At 36.3% G+C, this 6,467-nt stretch overlaps 1 pseudogene; it reads left to right on the plus strand.

The window, feature by feature from the left end:
* Positions 1–3,746: 3,746 nt before the first annotated feature.
* LOC145778834 (protein FAM200A-like) lies at positions 3,747–4,619 on the plus strand (annotated as a pseudogene).
* Positions 4,620–6,467: the final 1,848 nt, after the last annotated feature.

Below are 6,467 nucleotides of genomic sequence, written 5' to 3' on the forward strand. Positions count from 1 at the left end.
TTCAATCACCGGGCGTAAGCCTGGATAAGACAACCAAAACAATATTTTAGTATCTACATTTTAGGCTCTTTATTTTTGGCTTAGGTTGATCAAGTGTTCTAAACATTTTGCTCCTAAAAGTAAATAGTAGTCACCTAAACGAATGCACGAGAATCCGCATTCATGGTCACACACACACGTCTTGTCGTTCCTGCATCCCGAATCTCCTGGCCCTCTGCATGATTTCGTACAAGGCCGGTTTACTGCGTTTGCGGCAGCCAAATTCCGTCTCTCACATTCACCTAAAATACAACCGTAATCAAGAAAGGTATTTATTTTAATTAGGAATGTTGGAAATAAAATTTTGTTCTTTTGAAATTACATCTTAATAAAAAAGCATTTCAAAATGAAATCAAACAAATGAATTTTGCGTCAAAAGGTTTTGTCTCGAAAAATTATTGAGATGTTTTTGAAAAATACTCATCAGCTTTAACATTTGACAATCCCTTGGTTGGTTTTGGTTTTTAAATCTTTATCCTCGGACTGACAAAACCTTGATAGGTTATTCCTGGTAGTTTTGCACACTTGTAGAAGATTTTGACGCAGGGCTGGTTATCGGGATTGACAAAGTGAAGTTTCCGATTGTTGAAGCGTTGTTGCCGGGGAATTATTCCATCCATCAAGTATCGCTGAATAGAGAGCAGTCCTTAGAATGCGTTGCTCAAGCGCACGCCCCGAGAGTCAAACCAGCGCCGCTTGATGTTAAAGCTTCTTCGTTCACGAAGTCACACGCTAACCAACTGAGCTATTCCTGAAGTATAAAATAAATAGTTTAGGTAAAACACTTCAGTACCGAACAAATAGTTCAGTATAACCAAAAACTTTTCTAATCATTTTACATCGCGTTGACAACAAAAAGAATTTGCCTTTATTTCAAGATGAAGTGAAGGAAGAAATTCTTGGCTACCATTAAAACCTCCTTGCAATTGAAATAATCGGAATTGGCACCAGCTCAATGGCCGAGTGGTTATCGCCTTCGGCTCTGGTGCTGATAAATCTGAGATTGATTCCACGTCGGGCCAAACCAAAGACTTTAAAAACGGTACCGACTGTATACTTTTTTGCATATTGCAGAGAAGGTACGTCTGGTAATATGGTGATGACATCGTAAATATGATGTGAAATTAAAAATGAGTCCTGTCGCTGACAGACCGTAGCAGTAAAGTTGTAGAGCGACAGTAAATAAGAACCATGTCGCAACTTACTGTAAGAGCATTTTTGACACCGACGTTCTCTATGAAAACTTAATAGTTTTGCTAACAAAATACAATAGGCTAACTCATAAATTTTTTATCACTGTTACCTTGAGCTTTCGTTGCTAGGCACTGCAACGCTAGAAGAGCAAGAAGTGTTATTATTGCCATCTTTAAAACAGGCCCAAAGGTAATTTATATGCAGAAAATTTAGTAGTCTGCAAATCAAATTTAAAAAACAACGTTTCTTTGATTAATTGCTTTTGTTAAATTTTAGTCACGATATGCAAAAAAGTAAATTTGTCTCTACATTGAGCAATTAATCAATTTATTTTCCCCCTAACATGAGAAGGTGGAAAATCTGCATAAAGTTTAAATCGTGCATGAACAGTCGTTAGCGCAGTATCATGACCTGCATGGCTGTCGCTGTTTCAATGCAAGTTGCAAAGAGACAAACACGTTGAGAAAGTTTAATTTTGCAAAAAACAATTCTGAGAACTTCTCACGTGACATTAAAACTCATCTTCGTGGCAGAACGTGTACCATGAGACAAACTTTCAGCTCATTATGAAACAAAAAGAAGCACGTAGTCTACTCGCTAAGCTACTACCCAGTGTGACATGCAATACATGTGTTACACCACATTTCTTAACCCACAAAAGCTTAAAATTTCAAGGTTCAAACATCGTTACCACACTGATGAAGATTAAAGTTATCCCACTGACAAGGATTAAAGTTACCACACTGATGAAGATTAAAGTCATCACACTGATAAAGATTAAAGTTACCACACTGATAAAGATAAAGTTACGACACTGATAAAGATTAAAGTGATCACACTGACAAAGATTAAAGTTACCCCACTGATGAAGATTAAAGTTAGGCCTACCACACTGACAAAGATTAAAGTTACTACACTGATGAAGATTAAAGTTACTACACTGATGGCGATTGAAGTTACCACACTGATGAAGATTAAAGTTATCATACTGGCAAAGATTAAAGTTACCACACTGATGAAGATTAAAGTTACTACACTGATGGTTACCACACTGATGAAGATTAAATTTACCACTCTGATAAAGATTAAAGTTACCACACTAATGAAGATTAAAGTTACCACAATGATGAAGATTAAAGTTATCATACTGGCAAAAATTAAAGTTACCACACTGATGAAGATTAAAGTTACTACACTGATGGTTACCACACTGATGAAGATTAAATTTACCACTCTGATAAAGATTAAAGTTACCACACTGATGAAGATTAAAGTCATCACACTGATGAAGATTAAAGTTACTACACTGATGGTTACCACACTGATGAAGATTAAAGTTACTACACTAATGGTTACCACACTGATGAAGATTAAAGTTACCACTCTGATAAAGATTAAAGTTACCACACTGATGAAGATTAAAGTTACCACACTGATGAAGATTAAAGTTACCACCTTGATAAAAATTAAAGTTACCACAGTGATGAAAATTAAAATTACTGCACTGATGAAGATTAAACACTTAGTCATCGTCTTTAATCAAATTTCTTCATTGTGGGCCCAAACGCGTTTGTTGTAAACAGCTGTAGTTAACATTTCATAGGTGTTTATACACAGCAATTTTCGTTACATTTGAAGCCGTTTGCGGTAAAAGTTGATAAGTCATATGTTGGCATGTTGAGAAAACGACGTTTGAAGTTTTCAAGTAAGTTATAACTTACGTTAAAAAAATAAACATTAAAATATATTACTGAGGGTGACGGAGATTTTTGATACATTATAGGCGTATAGGTTTTAGCTGACTAGGTTCTGTAGTTTTTCTTTATTTTCGAATAAAATGTGGACTTATCAACTTTTTGCACAAAAATTTCACATCTCAACTTTTTATCTAATAGATTTTGTGTAAAAAGTAGATATAAACTGTTTTCAAAACAGTTTCCATTGAACCATTTAAAAGTAGCCTACAGAAAATAGTATGAGATTAACTATTTCATTTTTTTCATAAACCAAAGTGTAGGTTTGAATTTATGACATTTGCTGATGATGTCTGGTTGTACGTGTTTGTCACAAATCATGGTATAGGCTACAGCATAATGAGTTCAATGCTATGATCAGGTGTGACACCAAGCAACTGCAATGGTTTTAAACGCATGTTTTGCCTATTTTGAACTTATTCTTCTAAAATCTAAATACGCAATTGCCACGCACGCTAAGTTTGAAATTTAGATTGTTTTTGGGCAGGCTGCATGCGCCCAGCGTTAAAACGGATTTAAAGTTTGAAGGACAGAAAAAACAATGGTTAGGTCTGTGGTTCTCAACCTGTGGTACGCGTGTCACTAGTGGTACGCGTATCACTAGTGGTACGCGTACCACTAGTGGTACGCGAAGCCATGTTAGGTGGTACGCAGTTTGTTTTCAAGTAAAAATAAAGTTTTAACAAAACGTTAAGCAATTTTTTTCTGTTGTAATAAACTATACGTTCATCGTAATGATTGTATAGGTCAAAAGGAAATATGACAAGACAAGTCCTTGAATTGAGGAATGAGTTGCTTGTATTTTGCAGACAAAAAAATCCGATTTTAAAAACGATTTCGAAAATGATGTATTCATTTCGAGGTTGGCTTACTTGTCGAATATTTTTGAAACTCGTAACAACATAAACTTGTCTTTCCAAAGACCAAACAGCTCTATTTCAGATTTTATCTCCTAACTGGAAGCATTTATTTGCAAGCTGGACAACTGGACGAAAAACATGGAGAATAAGCAGTACTGAATTTTCAGATTTCTAACGCCTTTTCAAAGGCAACCCAATAATAAATTATGTCAAGAAATCCGATGTTATCTGGATCAGCTTAGAACCGAATTAATGCATTATTTTCCGGACATGGCATGCTGTGCATACATCACAAATCCGTTCCCTGTTAATCCATCTCGTCTACCTGTACGAACGGGAGAGCAAGAAGATATCAGTGACATTCAATCTGATGAGACAGCAAAAACAATGCACAAGAAATTTTCTCCAATAAACTTCTGGCTGAGCATGGCCTTTACATAAAAGATTTTGGCTCGTAACGCTATTACGCAGCTGTTAGTTTTTCCCGGTACATGGGAGTGTGAACAGGGTTTTTTTTCCTTGATGTGCATCAAAACAAAGAGTGGAAACCGCCTTGAAACTCCTGGATACGATTTCCGATGCGCTGTGAGCTCAGTTGGACCCCGCCTAAATCATCTTGTGGAGAAGAAACAATTGCAACCATCACATTAAATTTTGTCTTGTTAGTGTGTGTTATTAATTAAAATCAAGGGATGATTAGCCAGGCGGGGTGACCTTTTTTTTGTCATCAACTTGAAATTCTTCGAGGTTAGTGGGCCGCATTTGTTTCGAAATTTCCGGGCGGACTAATTAGTTAAATAATAATCTGTTAAATGTTAATAATCTGTTAATAATCCTATATACGTTTTGAGTAAAGTTAAGTTTTTCGATAATTTGTTGGTACGCAACAAGATCATAGAACCTCGAGGTGGTACGCGGTAAAAAAAAAGGTTGAGAACCACTGGGTTAGGTCATAGCGTAATTTAATGCATCACAACTGATCGCAAATCAGAGTATTGGTCACGTCCATTATAGATTTAAAAAAGATGGGAGTGACACCTTGTGATCATTTATTTAATATTCTTAAATTTTGCTTTGGTAATTTGAAGTATTTAAAATCAAAAGTGCAACAACTTTGATTAGTTTACAGTAAAAAATCCCGTAGGGATTCCCTGCTTCCTACGGATATCTAAAAATTTAATATTATGTTTGTTTCTTTGTTTTGGTGGACCCAGCCATATTAGTTATTCTGGCGGCAACTCTACGCACATATCAACTTTTTCCAAAAAAACGATTCAACTTTGGCAAAAATGGGCTTGCCTCGTTTTCGTCAAAATTGAATGAATTACATTAAAACTTAACACTATGACAGATCATTCTTTATGCTTTTCTGGCTATAAATGTGCACTTCACTCAATTTCGCCAAAATGTGACTTATCAACTTTTTCTGCAAACAGCTTCAGTTACCACACTATAATGAAGATAAAACACCCAGTCATTATCATTAATCATATTTTAACATTATGACCCAAACGTGTTTCTTGCAAAGAGCTGCAGCCTACATTTCATTGGTCTTTATACGCAGCAATTTACATTGCATTTGCCAGTTCGATTTATTTAATTTGGAACATTTATCTGTCAACGTTGTTTTGGGTTTTACTGAATGCAAATAATTTTTTAACTCACGTTGCATTTTTAATCCCGTTGTAAACAACCATAGCCCTAAGAGATGGGGGGTGCAAGGTGACAGCCGCATCTCCGTTGCAAAAACGCGTCTCAAATTTGCGGAAAAATGTCCAGTTGTTAAGGCAACCTGTAAATTGTTGCGTTTTCAAAAATATAGCCTATATGCAAAGACAAAATTTAAGCACATTTTGTTCGCACCCCAAAATGTTTTATTCCTCTGCGGCTGTGTAGCCTACAACCTTCTCACTACAATTCTGGTCAAGTTGAAGCCAGGGCTGTGGAGTGAGAGTCAGAGTCGTGGAATTGGAGTAGGAATGATTTTGGCGTGTCCAGAGTTGGAGTCGGCCAGTTACAAAACCGAGGAGTCGGAGTCGTATATTTTGCATGCGACTTTTCAACCCTGGTTGAAACGACCAAGAGCTTACGTGTAACTTATTGGAGTTACAGTTCAGTTGCACTTAGTTCTCGGTTGATCAACTAAGATTAAACAAAAATATTTATCCGGCGTTCAACAAAACGTAGTTATAGCTGCGTCGATCTTACCCCTTAACAAATTTTCTTGCAAAGTTGACTGTTTCAGTTCGTGATGTCACGAAGTTTTGTAAGCGACGTGAGATTAATTTTCTTTTGATGAGTAGTGGTGGTAGGTTTGAATAGAGTACCACCCTCTAACCAAGACTAACATTTCTGACTTCGAAATTTCTGTGACTTGAATATGTTTTATTAGTATTAGACGCCGCCAAAGAGTTAATTTAAACTAGTATTTAACATAACGCCATTTTCAGGACCATTAATATTTTTGCAATAGATTTAGTTTCGTTTATAGCAGCATGATAGTGGTTTACTTCACAAATGTAGATACAAACGATCTGTTAACCTGATGCTGCGGGTTCGTTATGGTGGCAGCGGTTTGTCACGAGCTTTTGGATAGAGGTGGGTATAGTAACGGGTAGTA

This window comes from Aplidium turbinatum, chromosome 10, assembly GCF_918807975.1.
Source record: "Aplidium turbinatum chromosome 10, kaAplTurb1.1, whole genome shotgun sequence".
NCBI lineage: Eukaryota > Metazoa > Chordata > Ascidiacea > Aplousobranchia > Polyclinidae > Aplidium > Aplidium turbinatum.